Genomic DNA, 22,462 nt, shown 5'->3' with positions numbered 1-22,462 from the left:
ATGAAATAGTCCTCATACAAAACCTGATAATCAAATTCCTTAATGCTAGGAATCACAGTGAAAAATAGTATCTGAACTGACTTCTGTCAGATGAGTGAGAACTAAGGTTAATTCAGTGTATCTGAAGCATAGAAAGTGAGGGCAAAAGTGGCACAAGATGGGGCTAGAGAAGCAGAGAGGATTCTAGACCACGCAGAGTCTTAAAGGCCAACAGTGTGTTTTCTATTCTCAAAACAATGTTTGTGAGCGATGTTTATGAGCAACGTTCCAACTTGCTTTGAAGGTTTCTTGTGTGAAGAGTGGATTGGAAGGAAACAAGATATATGGACACTAGTTAGGACCTAATCGCAACAGACAGGCAAGTTCAGTATTAGGAAGTTGAGGAAGAGCTGGCTGACAGATTCCAAAGAAATTCAGGAGATGAACTGAAGCGGGCTTAATGGGGTAGGAGATGGAGGAAAGGAAGGTCTTAGGGAATTCAAGGGTTTACTGCACACATGAGCAAAGTCTCAAAATTAATCATTTGAACGTACAGAGGCGGATCTCCCAAATGACACCGGTTAGGAAGCAACGGTACGCCCTTTAGAATTCCTAGAGACAACACAAATCAACTGTTTCGATGGAAAATTCGGCGGGACTCTTGATTTCCATGGGAATACAGAGAAAAGAGACACTGATCTGGCTTGCAGGTATATTTAGGAAGCTGTTAGCCGGACATCACCTACTAGTATCATGTAAGTAGGCCGTCCGAAGTAGGAAGCTTAGGGGAAAAACCTGGAGGAAAACTTAAAAGCTTAAGCCACACCTCTACACTACACCACCTTTCACAATTTCTTCTCAGATAAGCATCATCCCCATCAGTGAAGAAACTCGTACCTCATAATAGGAAAAACAGGCCTAAAGATTCAATGTGTGTCTTGGGAGGTCCCATCTATGTGATATCTTCCTGGGACCAGAAAAGGCCCCAGGAAGATCCATCTCTGCACCCCTGAAAGCTTACCACCAAGGAAAATGACTAGGTCCATAGATTTCCTCCCTCAAACCAGCTTACCTCACACATAGATCATTAGCAACTCCGCCCTTACTCACATTATCACAGTCACAAGAGTGGTTAGGGAGAAAAGCACTAACCAGGGGAACTAAAACAGAGGCAATCCAGGCCAAGCTGGGCTGGTGGCAGATATCTTGCTCCTTACGCTCGGGTGCATAATGCGACTCACCACAGTGCCTTTTTCACAGACCCTTTTGAACGTTTCTCCACAGAATCCAACAGCTCAAGTTAGTTCATGACGCTTCAAGGTCAACAATCGTCAAGAGAAAAACATGCAATATGTCTTACAATGTTGGATTCCTTACAAACAGGACAAGGAGATAACCATGTAGACAAAACCAGAGCATTTGAAAACATCTGTATTCTACAAACACACCAGTGAATGCTATAAATAAGGTACTATGACATAAAACAAAATGAAAACTAGATGTGAGACTCTTCTCTTCAGTGTACAGACTTCATGGCAGTTGCTGCACACTATCTAGCTACTTAGATCTTTAACTCTCTGTTCTGTTAATACCAAATGAGGCCCAAGTGTGTCAACCTGTTTCCCACAGAAACCAAAAAGTCTACATGCATCTCTTTTCTCCTGTGCCCTTTCACCTTACCTGCTCCCAATTCTCCACCAACGTCCTCCTCTTTCTCTAATTATTCTCCTCTTCATTTTGCTTGGCCTTGCCCCCAAGCATGCAAGACAGAGAGTCCTAGAGGTCCAAGATTCTAGAGTGGCTGTTTGCAAGGCGGAGGAGATTACAGTAACTGCCACACTGTATATACTTCTGTGCAAAGAAAAAGGGACAGTGTTCAGAATGTCTCTCACATATAACAAGAGCTGGAGATGGCAGGATACCTGTGTGGCCCAAGGAACTAGAGCTAGCAAATTATGGGCCAAACAATTGCAACCAAAGGCTGGAAGAGGAAAGGTCTGCAACCAGCTCTGTCTCCTAGCTCTCTGGTATTTGCTGCCAACGGGCAGAGTCTATTTCGTGAAGCATCAAGCACTGAAAAGAAGACTCCTGCTGCTGGAAGGTGACAGGAAGTAACGTCCAATGCAAGATCAAGGCTTGTCCTCGAAGCAATGCCCATAATGGAAGAAAAAAAAAAAAGAGAAAGCGGAAGAGAAATGTTAAGTCGCAAGTCCAACCTGGCCCCCAGCCTAGCCCAGCCCAAGGAAGGTAGGAGTCAAGGAGAAGAAACTAAAAGAGAAGAGCCTTGGACCACAACATTCTCCACAAGGTACACTCAAGAAACTTCACCCTACTCTTGAACCAAGTTACAAAGAGAGCTTCTTAATCCCTACTTTGGCTCCTTAAAAGCTGCTATCAGTTCACTCATTAGACACATCTGATTTCAGAACAACTGTAATAGTTCAAACTAGATGGCTCTTTCCTTCCTAAGGATTATTAATTAAATAAGATCTATATAGCTCTAAGTATATGATACATAAAATAGAATACTCTGTAGAATATAAGTAACTCTTAGTTCAGTGTATTAATGAACGTCTGTAAGAAATGTTGCAATGATTTCCCTAATGGAAGAGCCTGGGGGAGGTAAATCTGTCTTCTAGGATTTCCTCCTCCCCAAAGCTCAGAAACTCAGGTGTTGTTTTAGCTCTCCTACACTCTCTTCACCCAAGCCCGCCTTCCTGTTGGGGATCGGACCTCCCTATTGGCTCTCTCATACCTTTCAACTGCCTGCTTTGTGACATCACTCTCCTCCCAAACCTACTACCACTTGGTAGAGCCTTGGGGTTTCCGTGGAGCTGTTTGGACCAGTAACCAGTGACCTCTGTACTGGACACGTGCGCCGTTCAGCTGCAGCCACTCAGACATCCTCTAGTGTTGTCTCCTCATCCCTTGTACCTGCAGTGGATGCTTCCTCTTCTCTGACCATGTCAGGTAAGAAAAGAAACTTTGGAAAGTTTTGCGTTCGATTTCTTTTGCCCCTAAATTGAGTAGGAGATTCAAAATAGCATGGAATAATGAGGGAAAGTATTGAACTACAAGTCTGGAGACCTAATTTCACTTTTGACTTTGACGTTTACTATCTGTGTGACTTTGGACAAATCACTGGCTGTCTCACAAAGCCTGTTGCTTTCCTTAACTGTTACGTTAGGATACCACATTGGGTTGATCACTCTGATCCCCTTCTTTTCCAGTATTGAGCCTTAAAGGGTACCCATGTAGAAAACGAAATCAGACACTTCTCAAGAGTGTTTCAACAGAAACACAGAAAAGCCAGGGGACATAGAAAACTAGCAATATATACCAAGATGTTTCATCTCTAATGGTCTCCCTCCACTAGGATTTCGACTAGTTGAAAAGAGAGAATAGGGAGAGAGGATGGAGAGTACTGGGCTCTACAGGGAGGCACAGAGTCGAGCGTAAGGAAGTTTAGGACGGTTTTCATTAGCACAGGCCAACAGGCACCAAGAGATGGGAGAAAATGTAAGAATGAAGAGGGAAAGCATAGAGGAGCTCTCAAGAAAAACGGAGTTTGCAATGGAATGCTGATGGGAACCAAAGATTTTCAATTAAAGCAGAAACAGCACAGAGGGAAACCTGCTCAGAGCAGGGCAAAACCAAGTTGATGGTAGCAAACCCTTACATTAACAGACTTAAGAAGGAAAGTAAGGCCAGAACAGGGGATCACCGGGAAAGGCAGCTTATCAGAAAAGTCATACTCCGTTTTCTTTCTTTTATTGCCTCTCTGAATACAGTTGGCCACTTGACAGTTTTGAATATAAACATTTTAGAAATACGTTTTAGAAATGATGCCTCCTATAAACAAGCAACCACAGTGGTTATCTAGGGGGCTGCTTTTCAGTGTTTTATTCTTTCTAATTTTTAAACTAGGTAGACATTTCACCAATTCAACATTTTAAGTGATATCTTCTAAATTGAATCAGAAGGACTATTTTCCTTGGTGTGATATGTAGGTTCTAAGGCAAGGCTGCTTTTCATTTTTACAGTTATTTCCTTCCTAACACAGAGAGCACATTGATCAACAGCCATCGTTCGCTTGTAGATCTTAGCTACCGAAGAAGAAGAAGAAGAAGAAAAAGTCAAGCCCCACATCTCTAATTCCCCCCACTTAGGGAATTCCCTGGCGGTCCAGTGCTTAGGACTCGGTGCTTTCACGGCCAGGGCCACGCGGCGCGGCCAAAGAAACAAAACAAACAAACATCCACGTTTATCGAAAACCATATTGTGGAGTCCTGTGGATTTTCTTACATTTGAAAATCTTTTTTAATTGGATTCTAGGCATGATGGTTTTTTGAGGTTTTGGGATGCCATCTTCTTGGATGCTGAAGATGATTCTAATCTAAGTTCTAGGATAAATCCAAAAACCTTCCTGATACATTTTAAGCTTCCTTTCTGCTTATTATATAAGCTATATTCATTGAAATATATATTTCTCCTAGGCTTAATACCTCTTACTTGCTGGGTAAAAATATGAAGGAGCACAATAATGAAACTCTTTTACACTTATTATTTTGCTGTCTGCTTCGTACCGGTTTTCATTGAAATACTTGTCTATATGTGTTGTGGCTACCTATACATGCACATTTATTGCATTCTGTTGCTTGTTATGCATTTTTTACTGACATACCTTCTCTGTCTGTATGCATTGGCTAGGAATTCATTCACCTCTATCACCTCCATCGTGTTTTCTGGTTAATAGTATTCACTAAAATAGAGTGGGCAAAATTCACTTTCATAATATTGCATGGATAGTACAGAATGCCATTTGTTAGTAAATTCATTAGGCTTCGATACTTGCCACATACCCCAGTTTTCATTAATATCTATGGATTTCTTTTTCGTTAACGTAATATGCTTGTCATGATTTTTCTTTGTCTTTCTAGAACTTATTGTATCTTCCTCCATATAAATCATACGCAATAGATCAGCTTATTCATCTATTAATTATTACTGCTATTATTATTGGTGGTGGTGTTATAACCACTTTATAGGTGAGGAATCTGAAGTAATCAGATAACTTTTCCCTTTCCAAAAGCACTTAAGAAATCCACTTTCGGGTAATCATTTTGAGGTAGGATGAGAAACCAGGCTTGAAGAGGGCAAAAATGACTCTTTCAATTCACCAGTTGGACTGAGCTGTACGTCACCTCTAGGTAATAGCGTGGGAACTGCACAAGCAAAGGGAGACACTGAAGACGACCATGGTAATAGCCGTACTGTTTTCTAATGGACAAAAAAAATGCCTATATTATAAGTTCTATTTCTCCTGCTTTCTGGCAGTATCATGCTCAGAGTGGAGTCCTGGCAAGGAAGTCAGGATACTTAGGTTCTGAAACCTGGTAATGATACTAACATAATGAGAGAACTTGAACAAGTCAACCCGACCTCTCTGAGCCTCAGTTTCCTTACTCACGAAATGAGACTGAGAACATCGAAGTTCTCTAAGGGCCTCCTAGTTCTAAAATGCTTCCAGTCTAGGAAATAGCATAGAAGTCAATACGAGTGCAGGCTGAAGGGAAAGACAGGGCAGGGAGAAGGTTGCTTCCAGCCTAGAGAACAATCTCTGAACCACACCACTTGGCTCTTCTGCCCGTCTGTGCCCAAGATGGGAGCACAGGCAGTTAATAGAGAAGAGTGGAAAACTGCTCAGTCCTTACAGCCATCATTAACTGTCTGATTTTGGGTTTCTCAGGAAGTAGTGATAGTAGAGGTGTCCTGATAGCAAGAACCTTCAGATGATGCCGTTCCTCAAACGTAGTGAGAATTTCTCAACCTCCCTGAGTTTTTCATGACCCTCTTGTTCTTACAGAAAATTTCCAACATCCATCTCTACTTGGAACTCTAAATTCTCTGCAGCATTCTCCTCCTGTGGTGAGCAATGCAACTTCCCTAACACGAAGTGTCTGCAACTTCTCCAGAGTCTCTGCCCCTGCCGTCAGTTCGGCATCGGCTACCGGTACCCCTTTCCAGACACTCATGGGTAGTGCCTACCTTTACCAACATTCTAGCACGACTATGTTATCTGGAGTTACTGACCACAGCCAGATCTCCACTTCAGCTGCTTCCTATCCAGGTGTTCTTGAGTGGGACATCACAGCAAGCACTGAAAAGAATTCTTCTTCACTCGGAGACTTTACTCTGGCACTCACTGACCGCCACACAGCTGCCTCCTCCATGTTTCTGGCAGCCCAGTATGATAAAACTTCAGACGCCAAGAACATGGTCCCTCTACATCCATCGCTTTCTGCCAGCCTTGCTCAGGGAACACCATCTCAGATTCCAAATCAGGGGCAGAGCCGCCTGCCACTTCCCTGCCAGGAAGGAAGCCAGGTATATTACTATAACCAAGGCACACTGGGGTCTTTACTGTATGGAGAACTTGGCTCCTGCCCGCAATCCTACGGCTCGGCGTCATACACAGGAAGTCGGGCCTCTGGGCAACCAGAAATGGGAATGGGACTGAAGGAGATTCAGCCCACAAATATCCAACCACCAGCTTCCACCTCTGCAGTCTGCCACCCTGTGTCTGCTCAACGCATCACAGAAACAAGTTTTCAAGGTGAGTATAACAAACGCCAGAGAAAGTTGAAGAATGAGGTCGGCACTCAAAAATGGGGTCAAATCGACAGCTGGGAAGGGGTGTACAGGCAGGTAGAATTTAGATCCTGAGCCTTTAATAACCACTACCTTCGCTCAGTGCCCTCTGTTTTTAGACTCTCTATGAGAACACCTAGGGCTTCCCTGGTGGCGCCGTGGTTAAGAATCCGCCTGCCAATGCAATGCGGGGGACACGGGTTCGAGCCCTGGTCTGCGAAGATCCCACATGCCGTGCAGCAACTAAGCGCATGTGCCACAACGACGGAGCCTGCATTCTAGAGCCCGTGAGCCTCAACTACCGAAGCCCACGTGCCTACAGCCCATGCTCCGCAACAAAGAGAAGCCACCGCGATGAGAAGCCCGCACACCGCAACCAAGAGTAGCCCCCGCTAGCCGCCAACTAGAGAAAGCCCGTGCACAGCAATGAGAGACCCAGTGCAGCCAAAAAAATAAATACGTAGAATAAATAAGTTCAAACAGTAAATAAATACATAAACATAAATTACAAAAAAAAGAACACCTAATGCAGGTGGGAAGGTGGGAGGGCCACTGTAGAGGTCATCTATGCTACATGTACAAGAACCCCGAGAGCACACCAATCGGTACCACACTTTTCACTGCTGTAGCCGATCGTTCCCCCTGTACTGCCACACTGTAGCACTCCCTTCCCTCATCTACTGCTATAGTCTCTTCGGAAGGTGTTTCAGAACTCTTGTTATGAGAGTGCCAGTTGAACTGTCCTCACTTCCTTCATTTATACCAGGATTGAAGACCTTGTGGTCCGAGATCCTGTCCAGAGAGCAAGCAGGCTAAGACTCTGTCTTTGTTGATGTATTTCATCAGCAAGGGCTCTACCCCCTCTCCTAGTTCATGGTGTGACGTGTTCTTGGCCTCTCGGGAAAGTGGGGAGAATGGAAAGGACCCTATATGAGAATGCTAGGCTTTGTAAAACATTTCAGGTTTTTAAAAATAAGACTCATTTTGTATTGGACTTATAAACAGTCCTATGAAATACAAAGCGAGCCGAGAATCAGCGACAGGAAAGGCTCACCAGTAAGAATTACAACAGTCACCGCTTACCTCGTAGCATAGGGCACTGTCCGTGATCCTTAAGAAGAGTTAGTAGAAATGCCTTGCCCATCTTGCCCCTGAACCCCTTGAAAGGTACACGACTGCTGTGTTGGTGTTTAGGGGGAGCATCTCACTTACCAGGGACTGACTTCTCCCTTGATCCCTTTGTAGGGATGGAGACCTCCCCCCTGGTGATGAAAAATTCCCTGGGATTGCAACCTCCAAGCCAGACGTTTTGTGTGACACAAAGTCAAGAACTCCCCAAGTCCTGCAGTAGCAGAAACAGCCACATACTTGAGAGTAACCCACCATCTGAACTTGGGGACATTTCAGTGACAGCTCCAGTCCAGAGTGCCAGGCGTCTCCTGGCCCTGCCTCCAGCTCCAAGCCAGGGACAAATAGAGAGTAAGCACGTGGATGATATCAAAACCAAGCTTTCAAAGCCTCTGGATGCCTACCAGATCCCAACAGAGAACCAAGATCCTCCACTACTCCCTTTAGGAATCCCTGATATTCACCAGCCGCTGGCCTGCACCGATCCCCTCAGCCAAGAGGAGCAGCCTGGTTCTGAAAATGCTGATCTGGGAGAGAACAGCCGGAGTCGTCAGGACCTAGGGACACTTGAAAATGGGATTGAACCTAGCAGTGGTCTTGCAGACATTACTACACTGGCGGAGGATATTCACCTTCCCCAGCTCTTTAATCCTTTGAAAGATCTTGATCAATCCCAAGGTCCCAACGTGATCAAAGCTAAAGACACCAGAGCCATTAAGGTGAATCAGGTGCAGGAAAAGCCAAGTGTCATAAAGGTTCCCTCTGATCAACCCAGGAAGAACAAACAGAAAGCCTCTGAGCCTATCAGTGGCGCTCCCAAGGCCAAAATCCAGCCAAAGAATCCAGAGTGCCTGTTAGGGGGAGAAGTGGTTACATGCCACGCTGCAGTCAGTGACAGGGCTCCTGTGAACACGGCCAAGCACTCTCAAGGCAAACCTCAGAAAGCTGCATCCAGAAAGATCAGCAAAACTAAGAGCCACGGGCAGGAAAAGACCAAAAGGACCAGAGGGAGAAACAAGGCTGAGGAGAACAAGCAGTCAGGGAACAAAGTCAAGGCAGAAGAGAAGCCAGCAATCCCCCACACGAAGCGAAAGGAACACCAAACTGAGCTTCTCCAACAGAGCTTTCAAAAGCCTCGAACCTCCCTTGGCGTGCGCATGCTGGAGTCTGTGAAGGTTCTTCATGCGCTGGGGAAGAAGAATGAGACGAAAACTGGGCTCTCTTCCTGTCGGCTCTTGGGAAAGTCAAGCAACCCCAAAGACCCCCAGCCACCCCCAGCTATCCAGCCATGGCGGCATACCCCACGTGAGGGGAAGGGTCCTGAGAAAACGCAAGTCCAAGCCCAGAAACCAGACAGCAGTGCTGAAACAGAGTGTCCATCTCCAGCCCAGTATGAGCGGCCTCCTCCTGGGAAGGTCAAGTTGATACCTCTGCCTTTTTCTGCCTGGGACAAGCCTCAAGCTCGACCCGCTCCTCGGAGGCCACAGTCTCTGGCCTCACATCGGCCTGCTGGGGCTTACCGTGCCCAGCCTGGTTCTACTGACTCAGCTCAACCTGCTGCAGCCAATTCATCCCAGCCAGCTCCTGCCTCTTTGCCAGGCCCCGCCAAACCAGCTCAGCCAACTGTGACCAACCCAACCCAACCGGCTTGGCCCAACCATACCCAGCCTCGTGTCCCTCAGTCTGCTGCTCCTAGGCCTGCACCCTCCAAAACTTCATCTGGCGCTCCTCTCCAGCGGGAGCCTGTTCCCCCTGCTGTGAATAAGCGCCAGTCCCCACCCAAGCTCCAAACCCACTTTCTACTCCAAGACTTCAGCAAGCAACGAGTTCCATGGAGGGAACCCAACGTGCCTGAGCCAGTCATGTCAAAGCCCATCGAACAAGAGCAGAGGCCAGAGCGAGAGGCCATGAAGAGGCGGGCTCAACAACAACGGGAGAATGCTGCCAGATACACCTCTTCGGGCAAGCTGCAATTTTTCACCGAGAGGGAAAACGAAATGGAAATTGCCGACTACTACGGATACGTCAAGTGAGAGCTGCTAGGATTCTTGGTGCCACCTTGGCTACCAGCTGTTCTTCCATACACAGGTAAGACAGGTATAGAACTGAATAAGTAAATGGAATACAATTAATAGACGAGTAACAAACCTTTCGAATTTTCAGATGCTGCTAACTGGGGCGTGAGAAAGGAAGGACTGAAAGTTGGATGGGAGAATGAAGGAAAGGGGTAAAAACTGAGCAAAGAGGAAGGAACTTGGCCCAGGGCTAGGAAGGCCAAAAGAGACGTATGGATTTAGGAAAGGAAGCAGGAGCGAGGATGAAATGGCAGAAGTAAAAAGCAGGGTCAGAGGTCTGGGTTGAAAGAACACAATTGGAGTAGAGTTGAAGGTGACAGAAGATGAGTCTAGGTTTACTAGGAGAAATAGAAAAAGTCTCTCGGGGACGCTGGCCTTAAGTCTCACAACCACCAGATAGGTATTTCAGAAAACAAGAGGTTCAGGACACATCTCTGAAAGGTCTGAGTTGCCTTATTCAGGTGTGACTGTAGTGGGGGAATAGGGAAATCTACCAGAGAAGTGGCTAGGGCTCAGAGTTATCCTAGGGGCAGCTGACGACAGGGGCAGAGCCAAGGGAACTGCTGGATCAGGAGGCCCACGAACAAAGCAGGGGCATAGCCGCCTGTCACTTCCCTGCCAGGAAGGAAGCCAGGTATATTACTGTAACCAAGGCACACTGGGGTCTTTACTGTATGGAGAACTTGGCTCCTGCCCGCAATCCTACGGCTCGGCGTCACACACAGGAAGTAGGGCCTCTGGGCAACCAGAAATGGGAATGGGACTGAAGGAGATTCAGCCCACAAATATCCGACCACCAGCTTCCACCTCTGCAGTCTGCCACCCTGTGTCTGCTCAACGCATCACAGAAACAAGTTTTCAAGGTGAGTATACAGACGGCAGAGAAAAGTTGAACAATGAGGTCGGCATTCAAAAATGGGGTCAAATCGACAGCTGGGAAGGGGTGTAGAGACAGGTAGAATTTAGATCCTGAGCCTTTAATAACCACTACCTTCTCTCAGTGCTCTCTGTTTTTAGACTCTATATGAGAACACCTAGGGCTTCCCTGGTGGCGCCTGCCAATGCAGGGGACACGGGTTCGAGCCCTGGTCTGCGAAGATCCCACATGCCGTGCAGCAACTAAGCGCATGTGCCACGACGACGGAGCCTGCATTCTAGAGCCCGTGAGCCTCAACTACCGAAGCCCACGTGCCTACAGCCCATGCTCCGCAACAAGAGAAGCCACCGCGATGAGATGCCCGCACACCGCAACCGAGAGTAGCCCCCGCTAGCCGCCAACTAGAGAAAGCCCGTGCACAGCAATGAGAGACCCAGTGCAGCCAAAAACATAAATACGTAGAATAAATAAGTTCAAACAGTAAATAAATACATAAACATAAATTACAAAAAAAAAGAACACCTAATGCAGGTGGGAAGGTGGGAGGGCCACCGTAGAGGTCATCTATGCTACATGTACAAGAACCCCGAGAGCACACCAATCGGTACCACACTTTTCACTGCTGTAGCCGATCGTTCCCCCTGTACTGCCACACTGTAGCACTCCCTTCCCTCATCTACTGCTATAGTCTCTTCGGAAGGTGTTTCCGAACTCTTGTTATCAGAGTGCCAGTTGAACTGTCCTCACTTCCTTCATTTATACCAGGATTGAAGACCTTGTGGTCCGAGATCCTGTCCAGAGAGCAAGCAGGCTAAGACTCTGTCTTTGTTGATGTATTTCATCAGAAAGGGCTCTACCCCCTCTCCTAGTTCATGGTGTGAAGTGTTCTTGGCCTCTCGGGAAAGTGGGGAGAATGGAAAGGACCCTATATGAGAATGCTAGGCTCTGTAAAACATTTCAGGTTTTTAAAAATAAGACTCATTTTGTATTGGACTGACAACAGTCCTATGAAATACAAAGAAGGCCGAGAATCAGTGACAGGAAAGGATCACCAGTAAGAACTACAACAGTCACCGCTTACCTCGTAGCATAGGGCACTGTCCGTGATCCTTAAGAAGAGTTAGTAGAAATGCCTTGCCCATCTTGCCCCTGAACCCCTTGAAAGGTACACGACTGCTGTGTTGGTGTTTAGGGGGAGCATCTCACTTACCAGGGACTGACTTCTCCCTTGATTCCTCTGTAGTGATGGAGACTTCCCCGCTGATGAAAAATTCCCTGGGATTGCAACCTCCAAGCCAGACAGCTTTCCTATGGAATGACAGAGAACTTGTCAAGGTGAAACACCAGTCTGCGGGAGAAAGGGAAGAAGAGAATGATGGAAATCGTTTCTGGGAAACTATTTTTACATTATGTGTTGTTTGTTCCCGGTAAATAAACTGAAATCTTCTTAACAGTAAAACAAAATCTAAACCACTAAAGCCAACAATACAGGAGTATAACGTTCGAAAAAAATTTCTTTGGCTGCGCAGCATGTGGGATCTTAGCTCCCCAACCAGGGATTGAACCCACGCCTGCTGCATTGGAAGCGCAGAGTCTTCACCACGGGACCACCGGGGAAGTCCCAGGACTATCACTTTTAAAGGAGAAGGTACAAACCCCTCGGTTCTATGAACTGGAGATTTTTAGTAAGAAGTCAATATATTTGTTGTTAGGCACATTTTATGTTAGGCTGTCTCCCTGCACAGGATGCAGGCGCCTTGAGAATGGAAGTCATATCCCTCTATAGTACGTCCCTCTTCTTTCTGCTTTGCAGTTTGCTGCTCCACTTGTTCAACCCCACCTAGTAATAACCTATACTTCCCTTGTTCCTGTTTTCCCATCTGGAAAACAGACAAAAGGCAACCAAACAACGCAAAGGTCTCAACAAATAAGGGATATCCAAAACCAGAGATGGCCAGAACTTCTGTACCCCTGATGAAATAGTCCTCATACAAAACCTGATAATCAAATTCCTTAATGCTAGGAATCACAGTGAAAAATAGTATCTGAACTGACTTCTGTCAGATGAGTGAGAACTAAGGTTAATTCAGTGTATCTGAAGCATAGAAAGTGAGGGCAAAAGTGGCACAAGATGGGGCTAGAGAAGCAGAGAGGATTCTAGACCACGCAGAGTCTTAAAGGCCAACAGTGTGTTTTCTATTCTCAAAACAATGCTTGTGAGCGATGTTTATGAGCAACGTTCCAACTTGCTTTGAAGGTTTCTTGTGTGAAGAGTGGATTGGAAGGAAACAAGATATATGGACACCAGTTAGGACCTAATCGCAACAGACAGGCAAGTTCAGTATTAGGAAGTTGAGGAAGAGCTGGCTGACAGATTCCAAAGAAATTCAGGAGATGAACTGAAGCGGGCTTAATGGGGTAGGAGATGGAGGAAAGGAAGGTCTTAGGGAATTCAAGGGTTTACTGCACACATGAGCAAAGTCTCAAAATTAATCATTTGAACGTACAGAGGCGGATCTCCCAAATGACACCGGTTAGGAAGCAACGGTACGCCCTTTAGAATTCCTAGAGACAACACAAATCAACTGTTTCGATGGAAAATTCGGCGGGACTCTTGATTTCCATGGGAATACAGAGAAAAGAGACACTGATCTGGCTTGCAGGTATATTTAGGAAGCTGTTAGCCGGACATCACCTACTAGTATCATGTAAGTAGGCCGTCCGAAGTAGGAAGCTTAGGGGAAAAACCTGGAGGAAAACTTAAAAGCTTAAGCCACACCTCTACACTACACCACCTTTCACAATTTCTTCTCAGATAAGCATCATCCCCATCAGTGAAGAAACTCGTTCGTACCTCATAATAGGAAAAACAGGCCTAAAGATTCAATGTGTGTCTTGGGAGGTCCCATCTATGCGATATCTTCCTGGGACCAGAAAAGGCCCCAGGAAGATCCATCTCTGCACCCCTGAAAGCTTACCACCAAGGAAAATGACTAGGTCCATAGATTTCCTCCCTCAAACCAGCTTACCTCACACATAGATCATTAGCAACTCCGCCCTTACTCACATTATCACAGTCACAAGAGTGGTTAGGGAGAAAAGCACTAACCAGGGGAACTAAAACAGAGGCAATCCAGGCCAAGCTGGGCTGGTGGCAGATATCTTGCTCCTTACGCTCGGGTGCATAATGCGACTCACCACAGTGCCTTTTTCACAGACCCTTTTGAACGTTTCTCCACAGAATCCAACAGCTCAAGTTAGTTCATGACGCTTCAAGGTCAACAATCGTCAAGAGAAAAACATGCAATATGTCTTACAATGTTGGATTCCTTACAAACAGGACAAGGAGATAACCATGTAGACAAAACCAGAGCATTTGAAAACATCTGTATTCTACAAACACACCAGTGAATGCTATAAATAAGGTACTATGACATAAAACAAAATGAAAACTAGATGTGAGACTGTTCTCTTCAGTGTACAGACTTCATGGCAGTTGCTGCACACTATCTAGCTACTTAGATCTTTAACTCTCTGTTCTGTTAATACCAAATGAGGCCCAAGTGTGTCAACCTGTTTCCCACAGAAACCAAAAAGTCTACATGCATCTCTTTTCTCCTGTGCCCTTTCACCTTACCTGCTCCCAATTCTCCACCAACGTCCTCCTCTTTCTCTAATTATTCTCCTCTTCATTTTGCTTGGCCTTGCCCCCAAGCATGCAAGACAGAGAGTCCTAGAGGTCCAAGATTCTAGAGTGGCTGTTTGCAAGGCGGAGGAGATTACAGTAACTGCCACACTGTATATACTTCTGTGCAAAGAAAAAGGGACAGTGTTCAGAATGTCTCTCACATATAACAAGAGCTGGAGATGGCAGGATACCTGTGTGGCCCAAGGAACTAGAGCTAGCAAATTATGGGCCAAACAATTGCAACCAAAGGCTGGAAGAGGAAAGGTCTGCAACCAGCTCTGTCTCCTAGCTCTCTGGTATTTGCTGCCAACGGGCAGAGTCTATTTCGTGAAGCATCAAGCACTGAAAAGAAGACTCCTGCTGCTGGAAGGTGACAGGAAGTAACGTCCAATGCAAGATCAAGGCTTGTCCTCGAAGCAATGCCCATAATGGAAGAAAAAAAAAAAAGAGAAAGCGGAAGAGAAATGTTAAGTCGCAAGTCCAACCTGGCCCCCAGCCTAGCCCAGCCCAAGGAAGGTAGGAGTCAAGGAGAAGAAACTAAAAGAGAAGAGCCTTGGACCACAACATTCTCCACAAGGTACACTCAAGAAACTTCACCCTACTCTTGAACCAAGTTACAAAGAGAGCTTCTTAATCCCTACTTTGGCTCCTTAAAAGCTGCTATCAGTTCACTCATTAGACACATCTGATTTCAGAACAACTGTAATAGTTCAAACTAGATGGCTCTTTCCTTCCTAAGGATTATTAATTAAATAAGATCTATATAGCTCTAAGTATATGATACATAAAATAGAATACTCTGTAGAATATAAGTAACTCTTAGTTCAGTGTATTAATGAACGTCTGTAAGAAATGTTGCAATGATTTCCCTAATGGAAGAGCCTGGGGGAGGTAAATCTGTCTTCTAGGATTTCCTCCTCCCCAAAGCTCAGAAACTCAGGTGTTGTTTTAGCTCTCCTACACTCTCTTCACCCAAGCCCGCCTTCCTGTTGGGGATCGGACCTCCCTATTGGCTCTCTCATACCTTTCAACTGCCTGCTTTGTGACATCACTCTCCTCCCAAACCTACTACCACTTGGTAGAGCCTTGGGGTTTCCGTGGAGCTGTTTGGACCAGTAACCAGTGACCTCTGTACTGGACACGTGCGCCGTTCAGCTGCAGCCACTCAGACATCCTCTAGTGTTGTCTCCTCATCCCTTGTACCCGCAGTGGATGCTTCCTCTTCTCTGACCATGTCAGGTAAGAAAAGAAACTTTGGAAAGTTTTGCGTTCGATTTCTTTTGCCCCTAAATTGAGTAGGAGATTCAAAATAGCATGGAATAATGAGGGAAAGTATTGAACTACAAGTCTGGAGACCTAATTTCACTTTTGACTTTGACGTTTACTATCTGTGTGACTTTGGACAAATCACTGGCTGTCTCACAAAGCCTGTTGCTTTCCTTAACTGTTACGTTAGGATACCACATTGGGTTGATCACTCTGATCCCCTTCTTTTCCAGTATTGAGCCTTAAAGGGTACCCATGTAGAAAACGAAATCAGACACTTCTCAAGAGTGTTTCAACAGAAACACAGAAAAGCCAGGGGACATAGAAAACTAGCAATATATACCAAGATGTTTCATCTCTAATGGTCTCCCTCCACTAGGATTTCGACTAGTTGAAAAGAGAGAATAGGGAGAGAGGATGGAGAGTACTGGGCTCTACAGGGAGGCACAGAGTCGAGCGTAAGGAAGTTTAGGACGGTTTTCATTAGCACAGGCCAACAGGCACCAAGAGATGGGAGAAAATGTAAGAATGAAGAGGGAAAGCATAGAGGAGCTCTCAAGAAAAACGGAGTTTGCAATGGAATGCTGATGGGAACCAAAGATTTTCAATTAAAGCAGAAACAGCACAGAGGGAAACCTGCTCAGAGCAGGGCAAAACCAAGTTGATGGTAGCAAACCCTTACATTAACAGACTAAGAAGGAAAGTAAGGCCAGAACAGGGGATCACCGGGAAAGGCAGCTTATCAGAAAAGTCATACTCCGTTTTCTTTCTTTTATTGCCTCTCTGAATACAGTTGGCCACTTGACAGTTTTGAATATAAACATTTTAGAAATACGTTTTAGAAATGATGCCTCCTATAAACAAGCAACCACAGTGGTTATCTAGGGGGCTGCTTTTCAGTGTTTTATTCTTTCTAATTTTTAAACTAGGTAGACATTTCACCAATTCAACATTTTAAGTGATATCTTCTAAATTGAATCAGAAGGACTATTTTCCTTGGTGTGATATGTAGGTTCTAAGGCAAGGCTGCTTTTCATTTTTACAGTTATTTCCTTCCTAACACAGAGAGCACATTGATCAACAGCCATCGTTCGCTTGTAGAGCTTAGCTACCGAAGAAGAAGAAGAAGAAGAAAAAGTCAAGCCCCACATCTCTAATTCCCCCCACTTAGGGAATTCCCTGGCGGTCCAGTGCTTAGGACTCGGTGCTTTCACGGCCAGGGCCACGCGGCGCGGCCAAAGAAACAAAACAAACAAACATCCACGTTTATCGAAAACCATATTGTGGAGTCCTGTGGATTTTCTTACATTTGAAAATCTTTTTTAATTGGATTCTAGGCATGATGGTTTTTTGAGGTTTTGGGATGCCATCTTCTTGGATGCTGAAGATGATTCTAATCTAAGTTCTAGGATAAATCCAAAAACCTTCCTGATACATTTTAAGCTTCCTTTCTGCTTATTATATAAGCTATATTCATTGAAATATATATTTCTCCTAGGCTTAATACCTCTTACTTGCTGGGTAAAAATATGAAGGAGCACAATAATGAAACTCTTTTACACTTATTATTTTGCTGTCTGCTTCGTACCGGTTTTCATTGAAATACTTGTCTATATGTGTTGTGGCTACCTATACATGCACATTTATTGCATTCTGTTGCTTGTTATGCATTTTTTACTGACATACCTTCTCTGTCTGTATGCATTGGCTAGGAATTCATTCACCTCTATCACCTCCATCGTGTCTTCTGGTTAATAGTATTCACTAAAATAGAGTGGGCAAAATTCACTTTCATAATATTGCATGGATGGTACAGAATGCCATTTGTTAGTAAATTCATTAGGCTTCGATACTTGCCACATACCCCAGTTTTCATTAATATCTATGGATTTCTTTTTCGTTAACGTAATATGCTTGTCATGATTTTTCTTTGTCTTTCTAGAACTTATTGTATCTTCCTCCATATAAATCATACGCAACAGATCAGCTTATTCATCTATTAATTATTACTGCTATTATTATTGGTGGTGGTGTTATAACCACTTTACAGGTGAGGAATCTGAAGTAATCAGATAACTTTTCCCTTTCCAAAAGCACTTAAGAAATCCACTTTCGGGTAATCATTTTGAGGTAGGATGAGAAACCGGGCTTGAAGAGGGCAAAAATGACTCTTTCAATTCACCAGTTGGACTGAGCTGTACGTCACCTCTAGGTAATAGCGTGGGAACTGCACAAGCAAAGGGAGACACTGAAGACGACCATGGTAATAGCCGTACTGTTTTCTAATGGACAAAAAAAATGCCTATATTATAAGTTCTATTTCTCCTGCTTTCTGGCAGTATCATGCTCAGAGTGGAGTCCTGGCAAGGAAGTCAGGATACTTAGGTTCTGAAACCTGGTAATGATACTAACATAATGAGAGAACTTGAACAAGTCAACCCGACCTCTCTGAGCCTCAGTTTCCTTACTCACGAAATGAGACTGAGAACATCGAAGTTCTCTAAGGGCCTCCTAGTTCTAAAATGCTTCCAGTCTAGGAAATAGCATAGAAGTCAATACGAGTGCAGGCTGAAGGGAAAGACAGGGCAGGGAGAAGGTTGCTTCCAGCCTAGAGAACAATCTCTGAACCACACCACTTGGCTCTTCTGCCCGTCTGTGCCCAAGATGGGAGCACAGGCAGTTAATAGAGAAGAGTGGAAAACTGCTCAGTCCTTACAGCCATCATCAACTGTCTGATTTTGGGTTTCTCAGGAAGTAGTGATAGTAGAGGTGTCCTGATAGCAAGAACCTTCAGATGATGCCGTTCCTCAAACGTAGTGAGAATTTCTCAACCTCCCTGAGTTTTTCATGACCCTCTTGTTCTTACAGAAAATTTCCAACATCCATCTCTACTTGGAACTCTAGATTCTCTGCAGCATTCTCCTCCTGTGGTGAGCAATGCAACTTCCCTAACACGAAGTGTCTGCAACTTCTCCAGAGTCTCTGCCCCTGCCGTCAGTTCGGCATCGGCTACTGGTACCCCTTTCCAGACACTCATGGGTAGTGCCTACCTTTACCAACATTCTAGCACGACTATGTTACCTGGAGTTACGGACCACAGCCAGATCTCCACTTCAGCTGCTTCCTATCCAGGTGTTCTTGAGTGGGACATCACAGCAAGCACTGAAAAGAATTCTTCTTCACTCGGAGACTTTACTCTGGCACTCACTGACCGGCATACAGCTGCTTCCTCCATGTTTCTGGCAGCCCAGTATGATAAAACTTCAGACGCCAATAACATGGTCCCTCTACATCCATCGCTTTCTGCCAGCCTTGCTCAGGGAACACCATCTCAGATTCCAAATCAGGGGCAGAGCCACCTGTCACTTACCTACCAGGAAGGAAGCCAGGTATATTACTATAACCAAGGCACACTGGGGTCTTTACTGTATGGAGAACTTGGCTCCTGCCCGCAATCCTATGGCTCTGTGTCATACACAGGAAGTAGGGCCTCTGCGCAACCAGAAATGGGAATGGGACTGAAGGAGATTCAGCCCACAAATATCCGACCACCAGCTTCCACCTCTGCAATCTGCCACCCTGTGTCTGCTCAACGCATCACAGAAACAAGTTTTCAAGGTGAGTACACAAACGGCAGAGAAAGTTGAAGAATGAGGTCGGCATTCAAAAATGGGGTCAAATCGACAGCTGGGAAGGGGTGTAGAGACAGGTAGAATTTAGATCCTGAGCCTTTAATAACCACTACCTTCTCTCAGTGCTCTCTGTTTTTAGACTCTATGTAAGAACACCTAGGGCTTCCCTGGTGGCGCCGTGGTTAAGAATCCGCCTGCCAATGCAATGCGGGGGACACGGGTTCGAGCCCTGGTCTGGGAAGATCCCACATGCCGTGGAGCAACTAAGCCCATGTGCCACAACGACTGACCCTGCATCCTAGAGCCCGTGAGCCGCAACTACCGAAGCCCACGCGCCTAGAGCGCATGCTCCGCAACAAGAGACGCCACCGCGAGGAGAAGCCCGCACACCACAACCAAGAGTAGACCCCGCTAGCCGCCAACTAGAGAAAGCCCGTGCACAGCAATGAGAGACGCAGTGCAGCCAAAAAAATAAATACGTAGAATAAATAAGTTCAAACAATAAATAAATACATAAACATAAATTACAAAAAAAAGAACACCTAATGCAGGTGGGAAGGTGGGAGGGCCACTGTAGAGGTCATCTATGCTACATGTACAAGAACCCCGAGAGCACACCAATCGGTACCACACTTTTCACTGCTGTAGCCGATCATTCCCCCTGTACTACCACACTGTAGCACTCCCTTCCCTCATCTACTGCTATAGTCTCTTTGGAAGGTGTTTCAGAACTCTTGTTATGAGAGTGCCAGTTGAACTGTCCTCACTTCCTTCATTTATACCAGGATTGAAGACCTTGTGGTCCGAGATCCTGTCCAGAGAGCAAGCAGGCTAAGACTCTGTCTTTGTTGATGTATTTCATCAAAAAGGGCTCTACCCCCTCTCCTACTTCATGGTGTGAAGTGTTCTTAGCCTCTCGGGAAAGTGGGGAGAATGGAAAGGACCCTATATGAGAATGCTAGGCTCTGTAAAACATTTCAGGTTTTTAAAAATAAGACTCATTTTGTATTGGACTTACAACAGTCCTATGAAATACAAAGAAAGCCGAGAATCAGTGACAGGAAAGGATCACCAGTAAGAATTACAGCAGTCACCGCTTACCTCGTAGCATAGGGCACTGTCCATGATCCTTAAGAAGAGTTAGTAGAAATGCCTTGCCCATCTTGCCCCTGAACCCCTTGAAAGGTACACGACTGCTGTGTTGGTGTTTAGGGGGAGCATCTCACTTACCAGGGACTGACTTCTCCCTTGATTCCTCTGTAGTGATGGAGACTTCCCCGCTGATGAAAAATTCCCTGGGATTGCAACCTCCAAGCCAGACAGCTTTCCTATGGAATGACAGAGAACTTGTCAAGGTGAAACACCAGTCTGCGGGAGAAAGGGAGGAAGAGAATGATGGAAATCGTTTCTGGGAAACTATTCTTACATTATGTGTTGTTTGTTCCCGGTAAATAAACTGAAATCTTCTTAACAGTAAAACAAAATCTAAACCACTAAAGCCAATAATACAGGAGTATAACTTTTGAAAAAAATTTCTTTGGCTGCGCAGCATGTGGGATCTTAGCTCCCCAACCAGGGATTGAACCCACGCCTGCTGCATTGGAAGCGCAGAGTCTTCACCACGGGACCACCGGGGAAGTCCCAGGACTATCACTTTTAAAGGAGAAGGTACAAACCCCTCGGTTCTATGAACTGGAGATTTTTAGTAAGAAGTCAATATATTTGTTGTTAGGCTCATTTTATGTTAGGCTGTCTCCCTGCACAGGATGCAGGCGCCTTGAGGATGGAAGTCATATCCCTCTATAGTACGTCCCTCTTCTTTCTGCTTTGCAGTTTGCTGCTCCACTTGCTCAACCCCACCTAGTAATAACCTATACTTCCCTTGTTCCTGTTTTCCCATCTGGAAAACAGACAAAAGGCAACCAAACAACGCAAAGGTCTCAACAAATAAGGGATATCCAAAACCAGAGATGGCCAGAACTTCTGTACCCCTGATGAAATAGTCCTCATACAAAACCTGATAATCAAATTCCTTAATGCTAGGAATCACAGTGAAAAATAGTATCTGAACTGACTTCTGTCAGATGAGTGAGAACTAAGGTTAATTCAGTGTATCTGAAGCATAGAAAGTGAGGGCAAAAGTGGCACAAGATGGGGCTAGAGAAGCAGAGAGGATTCTAGACCACGCAGAGTCTTAAAGGCCAACAGTGTGTTTTCTATTCTCAAAACAATGCTTGTGAGCGATGTTTATGAGCAACGTTCCAACTTGCTTTGAAGGTTTCTTGTGTGAAGAGTGGATTGGAAGGAAACAAGATATATGGACACCAGTTAGGACCTAATCGCAACAGACAGGCAAGTTCAGTATTAGGAAGTTGAGGAAGAGCTGGCTGACAGATTCCAAAGAAATTCAGGAGATGAACTGAAGCGGGCTTAATGGGGTAGGAGATGGAGGAAAGGAAGGTCTTAGGGAATTCAAGGGTTTACTGCACACATGAGCAAAGTCTCAAAATTAATCATTTGAACGTACAGAGGCGGATCTCCCAAATGACACCGGTTAGGAAGCAACGGTACGCCCTTTAGAATTCCTAGAGACAACACAAATCAACTGTTTCGATGGAAAATTCGGCGGGACTCTTGATTTCCATGGGAATACAGAGAAAAGAGACACTGATCTGGCTTGCAGGTATATTTAGGAAGTTGTTAGCCGGACATCACCTACTAGTATCATGTAAGTAGGCCGTCCGAAGTAGGAAGCTTAGGGGAAAAACCTGGAGGAAAACTTAAAAGCTTAAGCCACACCTCTACACTACACCACCTTTCACAATTTCTTCTCAGATAAGCATCATCCCCATCAGTGAAGAAACTCGTTCGTACCTCATAATAGGAAAAACAGGCCTAAAGATTCAATGTGTGTCTTGGGAGGTCCCATCTATGCGATATCTTCCTGGGACCAGAAAAGGCCCCAGGAAGATCCATCTCTGCACCCCTGAAAGCTTACCACCAAGGAAAATGACTAGGTCCATAGATTTCCTCCCTCAAACCAGCTTACCTCACACATAGATCATTAGCAACTCCGCCCTTACTCACATTATCACAGTCACAAGAGTGGTTAGGGAGAAAAGCACTAACCAGGGGAACTAAAACAGAGGCAATCCAGGCCAAGCTG

The sequence above is a fragment of the Balaenoptera borealis genome, assembly GCF_965194805.1.
Source record: "Balaenoptera borealis genome assembly, contig: HAP1_SCAFFOLD_1873, whole genome shotgun sequence".
Lineage (NCBI taxonomy): Eukaryota > Metazoa > Chordata > Mammalia > Artiodactyla > Balaenopteridae > Balaenoptera > Balaenoptera borealis.
This window is presented reverse-complemented; position numbering follows the sequence as displayed.